Source organism: Pezoporus flaviventris, unplaced genomic scaffold, assembly GCF_033815535.1.
Source record: "Pezoporus flaviventris isolate CSIRO_AGI_PZ_B2104156 unplaced genomic scaffold, CSIRO_AGI_Pfla_v1 ptg000016l, whole genome shotgun sequence".
Taxonomy (NCBI): domain Eukaryota; kingdom Metazoa; phylum Chordata; class Aves; order Psittaciformes; family Psittacidae; genus Pezoporus; species Pezoporus flaviventris.
The window spans coordinates 4,391,349-4,406,630 of record NW_026892564.1 but is presented as its reverse complement, the minus strand read 5'-3'; the positions used below and the strand labels follow the sequence as shown (position 1 = coordinate 4,406,630).

At 43.0% G+C, this 15,282-nt stretch overlaps 1 long non-coding RNA gene across 1 annotated transcript; it reads right to left on the bottom strand.

The window, feature by feature from the left end:
• Positions 1 to 12,510: 12,510 nt before the first annotated feature.
• On the bottom strand, positions 12,511 to 15,105 carry LOC133269928 (uncharacterized). The gene is made up of 4 exons (XR_009743602.1): positions 14,972 to 15,105; positions 13,799 to 13,888; positions 13,294 to 13,385; positions 12,511 to 12,726 (listed from the first exon to the last, which is right to left on the bottom strand). It is a non-coding gene; the product is annotated as an uncharacterized LOC133269928 (long non-coding RNA).
• Positions 15,106 to 15,282: the final 177 nt, after the last annotated feature.

Sequence of the window (15,282 nt, the reverse complement as noted above, 5' to 3'; positions counted from 1 at the left end):
ATGCCCAGAAAAGCCCACAGATCCCATCCAGAGAAAAGTGACCCCACTGGAAATCTTACAGGATTTCCCCAGAAAAAGCAAATCTATTTCTCAATTCTACTGTCAAACAGAAAGGATGATCATCTGAGAACTTCTCGCGGCACTGTCAGAGAGGAGGCCAGGTAGGAGGTCTTATGTGACTGGACACAGCCTCCCGTAGAATTGAGATTTTAAATTGCCTAGGGCATACACTACATAAAATACTGCTGCAAGGCATCATGTACTACAATGATGTCCACAGTTCTGCTGCTCTGCTAAAATGGCAAAATCTCAAGATTAAACTCTGACTGAGCCCCAAAACATCAGCCAAACCACTAAACAAACCATCTAAGAATCTGGGTTTCTCACCAAAACAGCTACTTTCTGGAATGCAGTATTGTTGCGATTAACATTAAGTCCTCTGCAATTGCTAAGTAAAACTAATTGCTTTTATTCACAAGACTAATGATGCATTAAAAAGCTTTGCAAAAATCAATTCACGGAACAAACTTTTGTAACAGATTAAACTTCTTGAATATATTTATTAACTTTATACGTGACAATTCAGGGCACACTTTCAAAGTTTCTGAACAGTTTTGACAAATCACATGTACTTCCTGCATCTTATTATCTGAATTTGCAATATTATCATCTTTGGTTTTTCCATTTGAGAATTTCCTTATTTCAATTCAGATTTTTCTTGTGAATTCAAGTACTTTATTCATCCCCCTCCTGTCCTCACATCGTTTTCCTTTTCGGTTCACTTCCATGTCTTCTTGGTGCTGTTGTCAAAAGACAAACACAGAACATTTTGTGCATAATTTCCTATGGCAAAACTATATGCTCTTTCAGAAGCAGTTTAAGCAGTAAACCGTCAACACAGGAGACAAGGTCAAGTTGTCATCTCTGCTTTCTGCTCAGCTGTAAAATCTATTAATTTTAGGCCCTCGGGGCATCCTGTGGATGTTTACTAGCCCGATTCCTTTCATGAATTAGGACCGTGGCTGATCAACGTTCGGCTGTTGGAGATGCTTCACAAGCAGTCAGAGACAAATAGACCACACTCATGCAAGTGTCTCTGCTGTGCTTTGTCCAGTGCTACAAGCCACACCCCCTCCTGTAGCTCCTCACTTTAAAGGCACTTTTTGCCTTCAGATCAGTAATACTGTACAAAATTAGGAATCATGGGTTAGTTCTACAGCCCAAATTTCACGTCTGCAAATCCATACAACTCTTAACCGTTCTTTCAGACTGCTCAGCATTGCCTGGAATCTTTTGGGATTTGGTTGGGGAACTTGCTACTGTGAAATTTTGGTTTCCAGGTGGGGAGAGACCAGATGGTCAAAATCTCTATCAAGCAGTTACCTGAATGGTTGGTTTTGCCTGTGGATTTCTCTTCCTCGGAGTTGGTGCATTATAGGATCCTGAAGTGTATTTGTCTGTAGGAAGAGCATAGACATGGTTTCCTCATATGAGATGCGCTTTCTGGGAAGACTTTCTTAGCCTGACAGGCGAATCAGATACTACATTATTACAAATACTATGTTATCTGAAGTACCCGTGAATGCATCAGGTGAGTCCTGTAGCACCTCTAAAATAGAAGCTAGGATTAAGTACAGACTCTCTCTCTCTCTAGTTCTCTTTTCAACGAGTTTTTGTAATCTTGCAGGCTGTCCATGAGGCTCTGAGGACCTCCCAAGCGAGGCGTGGTTTAAGTCCAGCCGGTAACTCAGAACCACACAGCCGCTAGCTCACTTCTCCTCCCCCAGCTCCCGGAGGGATGAGGAGGAGAATCGAAAAAGTGGAACTCCCATGGATTGAGGTAAGAACAGTCCAGTAACTAAGGTATAACACAAAACTACTACTGCTCACCATGTGACAACTGATACCCAGCCTGACCCGAGCAACAATCTGGGCCTTCTGGGTAACTCCCCCCAGTTTACACACTAGGCACGACGTACTGTGGTATTGAATACTCCTTTGGCTAGTTTGGGTCAGGTGTCCTGTCTCTGCTTCCTCCCAGCTTTCCTTCCTCCCTGGCAGAGCATGAGACTCAGAAAGTCCTTGGTCAGAGCAAACACTACTTAGCAAGCACTAAAAACATCAGTGATATGAATGTTGTTCCCATGCTGACAGTAAAAAACACAGCACTGCACCAGATACTAAGAAAAACTGACTGCTACAGCTGAACCCAGGACCCTCTGCCATGGTTGTCAGGGACTCTAACTAAGTGCGTGTTCCTGTACCCAAAATCTTCCAAAAGGTATCAGTTGCTTTTAGAGGAAACTAATCCATAAATCAGTCCTCCTGTTTTATCCCTGCTTGTGAATGCACTTAGATGCAAGGCAATGTTATGTTTAAGTACCCTCGTTTTCTCTTAGTTCCAGACTAAGTGCATTAATTCACATTATTTTTTCCATACTAAACCTGAAATATTCAGTTTACACCCAACACTGCAGTATTACCACAGTTTCCTGTTTGGGTCACAAATCCCCTATTCTCGCCAGGTTCATTCTTTCCTTTGGAGCATTTTCGAACAGATGGCTCGGGAACTGCTGAAAAAAAAACAACCCAGTAACCAAAATGGTAACGGTTGTTGTTATGAGAATAATGCTGATCACCTTGTTTTAGACATACTGTATCCTTTTTTAACCTGGAAGCTTGATAAGATGTAGTCTTCACATTAAGAATGAACTCTCTGTAATTTCTGCACCCATCTGTCCACATTTTATCAAAGCAAACATTAAAAGCAAAAAGAAAAACCCCACAACTATTAGTCCCTGGGACAGAGTACTGATATGGGAATTCATTCCCCTTAACCTCATTGATCTTCTCCATATGAAAGAAGTTCCCTTCATTGGAAAGACCTGGAGGCACCTCGAGATGGAGATTCAACATGGTTTAAGATAGGTGACCAAAACTGCTTAGAGGAAATGACTTTTTAACTTAGGGTTATTGAAATACTTTATTACTAATTTTTATGAAGTGACAGATGAAACAAGCAGTTTTCCAGAGTTATCATGGACAGGGCAGGGAGAAAGGCACATAAACTTCAAATTATGTACTTGATTATGTGAAGCTCTATTAGAAAATTAAAGCAAAAGATGTACAATTATGATTACATCCAAATTAGATATCCAAACAGGAAGACACAGGGCTCGGAATCCCACCTGTCAGATCCTGTCAAATTTATGACACAGTATGTTCTATCAGGAGGATAGTGGCATATTTGCAAGACGGAGAGAAGTTGATGGAAAATATCATCCTGCACGAATGGCAGGAAGAATGTCCTCACTGCTCTGTCCAACAGAAATAATGTGAAGAAACAATAATAAATTGCAGAAATTTACACTGCATGTAATTCAAGAAAAGCAGCTTGATTAAAATCCAAGGACATTTTTATTGAAGATGAAACATAAGCCTAAATTATGAAAACAATCATAAAATCTTTACATTTCTTTGTGTGTGTACTGCTGCAACCTACTTGTGAAAGTTACACTGGATCAAATTTACTCTTTCCCATCTTTAACCATAAATCTTCATATTCTACCTGCAGGGACACAATCGACTGTAGCGCAATACAGGCAGGTGTATTAGAGGCATTTTAAGAATCCTCCGTTTGAAGCAGGAACTCACCTCTAGGTCCAGTGAACTTTGGTTCTTGGGTGACAGTGACAGAACGGTAGACTACATATGCTGATCTTCGTGGTTCTGAAGAACAGAAGTTAGGCTTTCTCCCGGTTTCTCTGTCACGTGGAAGAGAAGAAGTTTCACCATCTTTACTTTGACCATTTGTTTGGTAACTGGGCTGTACTTTGGGACTGGCAGTGTGGCTTCCTAAAAGGGAAAAAACAAATAATAATGTTGACGTCATGCCGGAAGACAAGACTAAAATCAAAAAACATTTTATTTGTGGATAGCCCAGTCCAAATATAGACAGTTATGTCATTCATGAGGTAATGTTTAGCCGTAAGGACTCCACGCTCAAGTATCTTACCTCCATTTTCAAAGGATCTGCAACCAGTTCTGGAAATACTCGCTTTTGGTACTCTCCTTCCCGTACTCCCTCCTCCTCTACTTGTGTTGCTCAATTCTGCAGGAATTGTATTGCTTTCACCTGTGAAAGCACCAGAAACAATGTTTCAGCTGCTGGTGTTTAAGCACTGGGAAGGGCACTGCCATTCGCTTCCTCCCACCTCTGGGAGCTTGTCATGAGTTCAGTGCAGTTGCCTTCCAACTCCCTTTTTATATTCTTCTCTCTCTTTCGGCTGTTCTTTGGATCCTGCCTGGAGTAACTCCACTACCTGAGCTATAACACTCATGCCCTCCAAGAAAATACCGTTGTACACAGAGTAAAGAAGGCACTGGCTCCAAAGGAAAGAACCAGCTCCAAGTGACCTGCTTGTTCTTCAGCTTCCCACTTCCCATGAATGGTAGTTATGAATCCTACCTGACCAAATTGATGGTATTTTCAAGCTGCCTGTCATCACAGAACTTAATGCCTCGGAGAACTCAATTAAAGAAATGCTTTGGGTAAATCTGTCTATGCTTTCCTCAGAATGTATCTTATGAAAAATAAGGATGTGCCTTAAACCCAGATATTTCTTACTGTTTCTCTCATCTGTACTCTAAACATATATAAACATGTGCCGGAAAAAAATCATCGAAACTATTCTAACAAGATGCATTTTAAATGTAGAAAGGAGAAAACCAAGAATCTGCCAAATTCTGTGGAATAATTTAGGACTGCAAAATTGGTCAGTCAATACTATACAGTGAAAAGAATCTTAGGATGCTTCAAACTACACTACATAAATCTAGATTGTGAAGAAAAATCAAAAGAGCCGTAGCTCATTTTCCTGAGACCGTGACACAGGGTTAGGTGACTGCTGTTGGTCAGGCTGCTGAATCCCGTAAAACTCACCTGAACATTATCAAGAGGGAAAAATACCCCTAAGTTTACTGTGTGTGCAGCATGGCTGCTCAGAAAAGCGTGACAACTCCTTTCGTACTTACCAGATTTATAGCATATTTCCTTTATTGCTCTTTCCTCTTTGATATCCTCAGCAGTCTTATCCACCCAGTGAGAAACACCTGTGGGAAATAGTTTTAAAAGATTAGGAGATAGCTAGACAAAGACCTTCAACAATTCTTAACAGTCAAATACATAATGAATTACACTTGGTTATGTTTTTTGGCTCTTAGTTTTCCTTTTTATTTCCTTCCCCATTACAACCTCTTCTTGCGGACAGGGAAATCATTCCTTTAGATTCACTCTTCATGTATGATACGTATGAATTCTGCCTCATTAAATTGATGGCATTTTCAAGGTGCCTGTTATCACAGAACCTAAAGCCTCAGAGAACTTGGCTGAAAAAAAGCTTTGGGGAAACATATCTGTCCTTTTCTTGAAATATACCACTACATCTCATCCTCTAGACACCAGAGAGGTTCAGCAGAGAGTTCAAAATGCCTCTGAGAAAGCTGTTTTTTACCGTTCTTTGGCATCCTCACGGTGCAATAAATAGCCCTATCAGAGTGTAAATAGGGACTCTTGTCCCTGTTTACAAGAGAGAGCCTGCTAGAGAAATTGAAACCAGTTCTTAATATTAGAATGGTTAGAGTACATAAATTGTGATTTTGAAGAACAATTACACAAAAAACTGATGTTGTGTACCCGAGGAAAGTACTCCTGGGGTTAATATGCAGCCCATTTTCACCTTTTACAGTGACAATTGATGCAGGTAGCCACCACCTGTGTGATACCCATACACACAAATAAGAAGAAAAACTAAGTATTTTTATGATATTTGCAAACGCCTTAGGACTGTCCTGAGTTCAAAAAGTGGAGAGGAGGGGCAAACTGTGTCCTAGTTTCTCCTTGTAAGAGTAATTTCAAAAGTGGTACCCATTGTCCGAGGCGATGAAAAGTACTTGGCTTTCTGCAAGTCCCACTGGGTAGCTTCCGAGGGCCGTAGCTCAGTTTCCTGGGACGGTGACACAGGGTTAGGTGACTGCCGTTGGCCAGGCTGCTGAATCCCGTAAAACTCTCCTGAACATTATCAAGAGGGAAAAATACCCCAAAGATTACTGTGTGTGCAGCATGGCTGCTCAGAAAAGCGTGACAACTCCTTTCGTACTTACCAGATTTATAGCATATTTCCTTTATTGCTCTTTCCTCTTCGATATCCTCAGCAGTCTTAGGCACACAGTCAGTAACATCTGTGGGAAATATTTTTAAAAGATCAGGGGATAGCTAGACAAAGACCTTCAACAATTCTTAACAGTCAAATACATAATGAATTTCACTTGGTTATGGTTTTTGGCTTTTAGTTTTCCTTTTTATTTCCATCCCAATTACAACCTCTGCTTCCGGACAGGGAAATCATTCCTTCACATTAGGTACTTCCAAGGGCAAGGGAATTGCAGTTACAAGCCTTGTAAGAAGATAACATGTGTTGACTTAAAATTATTAGTACTTTAACTTCTGCAGTGTGCGCCTTAGAGCAGGTTGTTCTCTCCTTTCACTCACCGGGAATGTGCAGTTCATCTCTTCCCTATGGATCTGCCATCTCTAAATGAGATTCACTGAATGGTTCAACCGCATTTAATAAGTTTTAAAACATAAGGACCTAAGTATATAAACATACACATTCAGGTAAGCTAGGAAAGAGCTTGGTATGCATTGTGTTTGCTAGACGTCAGAATAATGTTTTGTAATGAGACTGCCTATGGAGTTGAGGAAATCAGTTGAGGAGATTATTTAAGTTGAATTCACAAATTATCTGAATTGGGGATCACTTTTTAAAGTCTAGTTAATGAGAAAGAGGAATGTGAGTTATACCACTGTTGAAACATACAGCTGGGCATTTCACAGGAATTAGAAAATGATGCCTCACTCACAGCTGGTGACTGTCAGGTCTGATAATTTGGAGATTTGCTGGAAACTCTTTTAGCAACTTGTCAGCCACTCTTTTATGCAAATAATGCTCATTCTAATGAATCAGTTGAGTGAGAAGTACACTATAATGTTTTACAAAATACCTTCTACTTGCTTGTAAAGGATAGAAAAAACTTGCTTACAGTTCTCTTCATCGTCCTCTTCATCATACTCTTCATCGTTGAGGTTTATAATCAGTGGAGAGTGAATTGGTATTACAATATTCCCTGGACGTGTGTGTGAGCCTTGACACTGGGCTGGAGGCAGAATCACTTCTTGGTCAGCCTGTGGCAATAGCGCATCTGCAGAAAAGAGCAGGATCGGTACTAGAGAGATATAATCTACCAAATACCCAAGGAAAAATCATTCCTGCTCTGTGGATCTCAGCAATCTAAGCTACCGTTCATGACTTCATCTTTCATACCACTGGTAGCTATGACAATTTGTAACATGATAGGCAAAATTCCTGCAACAACATTCCAATGCCAAAGCATTCCAATGCCAAAGCATTCCATGACTTCAGTATCTCGCTATAGCAGATCATGCCTGACTGTCTTGGCATGGTACGTTTCTTGCCCTTATTATACAATAGAACAAGAGTAGAAGGATATTTTCTGAATTCTAATGAAAAATCTGTTGAGAAAATATTTTTACTCACTGTTAGTAGGTGGCAGAAAAAGTCCATTGATATAACGAGGTTTGCTGTGATGGAAGGCACAGTTGATCCTCACACAGCCTGAGGGTTGTCTTTCCCACAAGCAGGCAATGTTCTTTAACTTCTGCTGCAGGAGGGAACAGTTTTCAGATACTGTAAATGAACTAGTAAAAATGGACTTAATGGATCAGTACATGATGTAACTACTGTGCACATACAAGTAAGACTTGGTGGGAGTGTATTTTGATATTTCAGAACATTTAAAGAGATCTTGAATAAAATCTGCCGTACATGTGGCAAATCTCACACAATTACTCTCTTACTATTACGAGTACATGGGTCTGTGGGAAAATGAGAAGTAAAAAACAAACCCCACAAAGATTCCTGACAAGAAACAAAAGCCTAGACATTTGGGAACTTGTAATCCTTGCACAGACCTGTCACACTTGGACTTAAAAATCTGGAAAAAAATCTTTTTTTTTTTTTTTCCAGTTCCCATTGGAAACATCAGCTCGGCTGCAGAAAGTCACTTTTGTTTTCAGACTTAAACATGTGTTTTGAAGGGACTTGCTCCTTTCCACCTGCATTTCCGTATCTCTAAATCCACTGAACAGATGCAACTATCTCCATTTTCATAGTGGGCGCACAGTACCGCATCCAAGAGGTTTTCCACACTGACAGAATCTGCACCCGAAGAAAACAAATTTCTGGAGATTCACACTGGTTTCCCATACCCCCGTGGCTGTCATAAAGGTGACTCTGCTCTTTTAAAAGATTTTGGTTTTAATAAATGGGGAAGATGATGCAGTAGTCCATGTATAACAGTGTCACAGTGACAAATGCAAACTCATGTTTCTATCCTGGATACAAACCGCATCCAGGCTGAGAGCTATACACGCCAGGTGACCTGTTGTTTCTCAGTGAGTTTGTGAGTTTTTAAAGGCAACAAAGACACGCTTTAAAATATTAGAGTATTTGAAGGTCGGCTTCACCCAGTGCCAGACATTTAGAAAGAAAAGAGGCCACGTCTGGACTGTAGTCAGGAGAACTGGCCTATACCTGGAGAATCTCTGGGGTCTGGAGCCAAAGCCAATTTCCCAGCCATTAGTGACAATTAATCATCCCCCAGTGATGAAATGTGGACAATAACCAAGTGTCCATATGGCCACCCTGATTTTCACTCAGTGGAATTTAAGTAATTTTTTTGAGGACAATCCCTTTCTGAAGAGCTTTGTTTTAAACAAGAGATTTTACAGTAATTCAGGAAGTTGCTCCAAAAAGAAATTATAAACGTGGTCTGTTTGTTCAGAATTAGTATTATGTTGACTCAGTAAGAAAGTGATGAGTGGTCTATAGGTGTGATTTCTAACCTCTGTGTTCTCTGATTGCCTGCGCCCAGTTGAAATTGTATATAGTTTAGATTACCTTTAGCTCTTCTCGTCACGTACCTGTGCATAGGGGGAATAAAACTGGAAATAGCATTCTGTCCCATTCGTGTCCATTTTCACCTCCATCACACTCTAGTGTGCAAAGGAGATGGTGCCTTCTGCAGGCTCGCTGAGCTGACGTCAGCAACTGCTAGCCAGTAGAGAATGTTCAACAAGTGTTCCGTAGTCTGGGTTCCATAGAATGTTTTGCGGTTGTCAAGGGCTCCTCCAGTTGGTGACGTCAGCATGATGGTTGCATGTGGCCTGTCCCGCTTGAGCATCTTTCTTGATCTCGTTTCATCAAAGTATGGAAAATCAGAGCATCTCCAAGAGGCTCCTACTCTCCCACCCCATATTCCTTTCACGTATACTGAAACAAACCCATCTTGTGGTGCTTAAATAATACCCAACTTCTTCTCGTAGAACCTGTGGTCTTGGAAACAAATCTTTGAGAAGACAAAGATGAACTTTATTCTTTGAGTGTTTTTTTAACCCAAGTCCCTGTGCCCCACATTTCTTACTGCACCTCTTTCTGTGGATTGCTGCTTCCCGCTACTAGGGTGCTAGGTGTTAAATGCTTACACTGCTGGGGTTCATTGGTTTTTCTTGTTTCTATGATGTCCAGTGCCACAGCTACAGCAGAAAGAGCAGCGGACACTTGTGTCCCTAAAGAACAGCTCTGATCCCATTCAGGTGCTAGGCATCCTCTGAATAAAAAATATCTGTGGGGAAGAAGAACCTGTATATTTGACATCAGTGACTTGGAAATGAATGCTTCTGTGCACTGTGGGAACAAATCATGGGAACTTGGTAGTAAAACACAAACGGAAGCACAGAAAAGAATAGGAGATATGACCCCAGGGAGAAAAATGCCATTACTTTGAGAGTCATAAGGATAGAGATGAAACCAAAGAAACGGGAGGGAGGATACAAGGTAAACAGCAAGAAAGAGAATCAGTGGCTCATAGCAGCATCAGAAGTGCATGAGACCAGCGGTTCCACGGGAGAAGGAGCAACAGAAAAACACAAAGAAAAACAACACAAAACCAAACAAATCAGAAAAACTCCGCAAGAACCCAGCCCAGCAGTGCATGGTGACTAGACTCACAGGACAGGTCAGCAGAGCACAGCGGTGCTGTACATTAGTGTGCCAGGGCAGGACTGACTGGGGCACACAGGGGAAGGAGAATTCAGGAAAGCAGATGAGGGCCATGAGTAAGGAGCCATCAGTGGGCAGAAGCAGCCCTAGGAAGGCCAGGTCAGCTGTGCCAGGGGCTATCCACAGAGGCTCTGTAGTTGCGCAGCTGGGCCTACATGAGGCACAGAAGCAGGGCTGGTCAGGAAGAACCGATTCTGCCCTGGGTTTGTGTGGCAAAGATGCGGTAGCTGGGGGCTACAGGGAGCAGCTGCTGGAAGCTTCCCATGTGTCCAACAGGGCCAATGACAACAGGGGAGAAGGGACTGGTGAGGAGGTGGTGTTGAGAAATTTGACTTTTATTTTTTCATGCCCCTGCTCGGCTGCGATTGGCAATAAACTGAGAGAAAAGGGTGAGCGATCTCTGTCCGTGTCCTTGTGTCGACCAACGAGCCTTTCGTTGCATGTTCTCCCCTCCGTGCAGCTAAAGAGCACAGCGGCAAAGCAGCTTTGGTGAGCGAGTGCCTGGCGTCCAGGCACAGTCAAGCGGCAGAGACTCAAGGGTTGTACGCCGAGGCAGAGCCTGGGTAAGGACAGCAGGCGGCTGTCCTGAAGGAGAGGTCCCCACAGCTTGGGGCCTCAGACCGGCCTCGGCCTCGCGGCCGCCGGGACCCATCTCCGAGCACAACTGTGGCTTCCGGGCCGGCCCTGGCCCGGCGGCAGCTGCCGCTGGGGAGAGCGGAGCTGCCCCAGGCCCGCAGCCGGGCCGGGCGGGGCGGGGCGGCGGAACCGACCCGAGGCTGCGGGCTGCTGGACACGGGCAGCCCAGCTCACCCACCGCGCCCACGGCCGTGCCGCAGAGCTTGGCGGGGGAAGCAGTAACGGGCTCCACTTCCCGTGGCGCCCCGCGGGGGCGGCGCAGGCGCAGTCGCAGTGTGTGCTCAGCGCAGGCGCAGTCGCAGTGTGTGTGTGCTCAGCGCAGGCGCAGTCGCAGTGTGTGTGTGCTCGGCGCAGTCGCAGTGTGTGTGCTCGGCGCAGGCGCAGGCGCAGGCGCAGTCGCAGTGTGTGTGTGCTCGGCGCAGGCGCAGTCGCAGTGTGTGTGTGTGTGTGTGTGTGTGTGTGTGTGTGTGTGTGCTCGGCGCAGGCGCAGTCGCAGTGTGTGCTCGGCGCAGAGCTGGCAACGGGGGTTGTGAGGTGTGGCGGTGCGGTGCAGCGGAAGGTGCCGTGTTTGTTCGAGACGGAGGTGGCGAGGAGTTCGGCTGCAGATCTCTGGCGAAAGGGATGGTGGCGCATCCGGGTCCTCACGCAGGTGTTGCGTTTGCTTTTTCTAAGTGTCGGGAACGGTCACGGCAAGGAACGGGGTCACTCCAGGATAATGGTACTGGGAAACTTTCAAGGGACCCAACCAGTATTCTGACTTCCCGATCTGGAAAAGGCAGTCTACGGACAGACTGGGAAAACAAGAAGTAAGGGGGGGGGAAACGTTTGGCGTGGTGATGACTACTTTCTCTGGAGATGTCTGAACACCTGCCTGCTGATGGGAAGTGGTGAGTGAGGTCCTTGTTTTGCTTTGCTTTGCTTGTGTGTGTGGCTTTTACTTTACCTATTAAACTGTTTTCATGTGAACCGAGGAGTTTTCTCTCAGTTGTCCTGATTTTCTCCCACACGTCAATGGGGCGGGGAGTGAGTGAGTGAGTGAGTGAGTGAGCGAGCGAGCGAGCAAACTGCTGTGTGGGGCTTAGTTGCCTGCTGGGGCAATTCCTCAGTTGGTGTTCCTTCATCAAGAAGAATCTGACACGGGATTAGATCTCAAACTGGCCCATGCATGTTCAAAGATTCTGTATTTTATGCTTATGGCTACAAACGCAGTTCCTAAAACAGAAAGTATTTAACAGCAGGATGCTTTTGCCATAGTTCACTGGATTGCCTGGGTATTGCTTGGAATAAAATGGTGCTATTGCCTTTCAGCTCCAAACTGAGGGCTCAGAGCAGCTCACTGGGTTGAATTTCCGTTGCCCATTGTCATAAAGGAAGGCACGTCTCCAAATATTGCAGTGCTAGACTGGAAACCCTTCTAGTGTATATGCACTACTTGAACTGCATACAAAGGCAAAATTATCTCTAACCAATAATGGGAAAGGCAGAAAGAGTTCGCAAGGAGATTGTCTTTCTTCTTTTGTCTTAGAGCAATTTCCAAGCTGGCACGTCTTCGGGAAACACTGGAGTACGTAGATAGGATTAGAAATCAGGAATAGGATGGATAGGGCTGGGCTGATAGAGTCCAGTTGTCAGGAATAAGAATCTGCATGAGAACAAGGCAGTAGCATAGCCATGATGAAGGATTAAAATTTAATCACTTTTGAAGTGTTACAGTGTACTTCCTACGTGTTATTTTTGGAATTTGCATTCTTATCGTGTTTGGTTTCTCCTCTTGAGAATTCCCCTATCTTTCTGCAATTTAGGTTGTTCTTGTGAATTCAGGTACTTTCTTCATCTCCCTCCTGTCTTCATACCCTTCTCGTTTGTGGTTCACTTCCATGTCTTTTCGGTGCTGTTGTCAAAATACAAACACAGAACACCTTGTGCATAATTTCCTATGGCAAAACTATACGCTCTTTCAGAAGCAGTTTAAGCAGTAAACCGTCGACACAAGAGGCAAGGTCAAGTTGTCATCTCTGCTTTCTGCTCAGCTGTAAAATCTATTAATTTTAGGCCCTCAGGGCATTCTGTGAATGTTTACTAGAGTGATTCCTTTCATGAATTAGGACCGTGGCTGATGAGTGTTTGGCTTTTGGAGATGCTACATAAGCAGACAAAGAGAGACAAATAGACCACGCTCATGCAGTGTCTCTGCTGAGCTTTGTCTAGTGCTACAAGCCAAACCCCGTCCTGTAGCTCCTCATTGTAAAGGCAAGTACAACTTTTGCCTTCAGATCAGTAACACTGTACAAAATTAGGAATTATTGTCTGCAAATCCATACAACTCCTAACTGTTCTTTCAGACTGCTCAGCATTGCATAGGATCTTTTTGGGATTTGGTTGGGGGAGTTGTTACTATGAAATTCTGGTTTCTAGGTGGGGAGAGACCAGGCGGTCAAAATCTCTATCAAGCAGTTACCTGAATGGTTGTTTTAGTCTTGGAGAATGTTTGTGCCTGTGGATTTCTCTTCCTTGGAGTTGGTGCATTATAGGATCCTGAAGTGTATTTGTCTGTAGGAAGAGCATAGACATGGTTTCCTCACTTGAGATGTACTTTCTGGGAAGACTCTCTTAGCCTGACAGGTGAATCAGATATTACATTATTACAAATACTGCGTTAGCTGAAGCATCCACAAATGCATCAGGTGACTCATGCGATTCTGCCATGGTTGTCCTGGACTTTAACTAAGTGCATGTTCCTGTCATGAAAATTTTCCCAAAGGCATCAACTGCTTTTAGAAGAAACTAATCCATAATTCTGTCCTCCTGTTTTATCCCTGCTTGTGAACGCACTTAGGTGCAAGGCAATGTTATGTTTAAGTACCCTTGTTTTCTCTTAGTTCCAGACTAAGTGCATTAATTCACATTGTTTATTCCATACTAAACCTGAAATATTCAGTTTACACCCAACACTGCGGTATTACCACAGTTTCCTGTTTGCGTCCAAAATCTCCTATTCTTGCCAGGTTCATTCTTTCCTTTGGAGCATTTCCAAACAGATGGCTCAGGAACTGCTGAAAAAACCTAACCCAGTAACCGAAATGGCAACGGTTGTTGTTATGAGAATAATGCTGATCACCTTGTTTTAGACATGCTGTATCCTTTTTTAACCTGGAAGCTTGATAAGATGTAGTCTTCACATTAAGAACGATCTCTCTGGAACATCTGCACCCATCTGTCCACATTTTATCAAGGCAAGCATTAAAAGCAAAAAGAAAAACCCCAGATCTGTTGGTTCCCAGGACAAAGCAGTGATTTTGGGATTCATTTCCCTTAACCTTACTGATCTTCTCCATATGAAAAAGGTTCCTTTCTTTGGAAATGAGCACCTGGAGGCACCTCAAGATGATGATTCTGCCCATCTTGAGAGAAATGACTGTAAGTAGGAAGAGGAAATTACTTTTAATTAAGGCTTACTGAAATTATTTGCAGCTAAGAAACCCTGAAATGATGTGCCGTATTCTGTGAAGCTCAATTAGCAAGCTAAAAATAAAGCTTAAAGATGTAAAATTACACTGATGTTAGATGGCCAGAAAGACACAAGACTTCGAATCCCAACTGTAACCTCATGTCAAATTTGAGACATAGCACATTCTATCAGGAGGACAGTAGTGTATTTCCAAGCTGAAAAATTATGAAGGAAAATATCATCCTTCGTGAATGTCAAGAAGTATGAATTCAGTGCTCTGTCCGACAGAAATAGTGTGAAAAAGCAATAACAATATAAATCACAAAAATTTGCAGCTTGAGTAATAGATAAAAGGTACTCTAAGGAGTGGGAATCTATATATTTGTGCATAGCCGCATTCATCCCTCTATGTTGGGTAGAGAAAAGAATTCCTGCTTTGAAGGTGGTTAATTACTGTTCATGAATATTCTGTCTTGACTAATTGCAGAGCTTTATAAGGCTTTGCATTTCTGTCAGTGAGTACTGCTGCACCGTACTTGTGAAAGTTATGCTGGATCAAATTTGCTCTTACCCATCTTCAGGCATAAATCACTTCCTGTTCACCTGCAGGATCACACTTGACTGCAGCACAACAGAGGCAGGTATATTAGAGGCATTTTAAGAATCCTCCATTTAAGCAGGAACCCACCTCTAGGTCGGCTGAACTTGGGTTCTTTGGTGACTGTGACAATCCAGTTGACTACATATGCTGATGTTTGGGGTTCTGAATAATAGAAAGAAGTCTTTCTTCCCGCTTCTTTCTCATGATAAAGAGAAGAATTAAAGTAATTTAAGAAGAAAAACCAAACCAATACTGTTGTGCTATTAGTGAAAATTTTACACACTGCAGGAGACAGGATACTTGATGAGTTATTTCATTGATGATACGATGTTCAGCAATGAGAAGTCAATGATCAAGTATCCTGTCTCCATGTTTCAAAGGATTTGTGATCTGTTTTG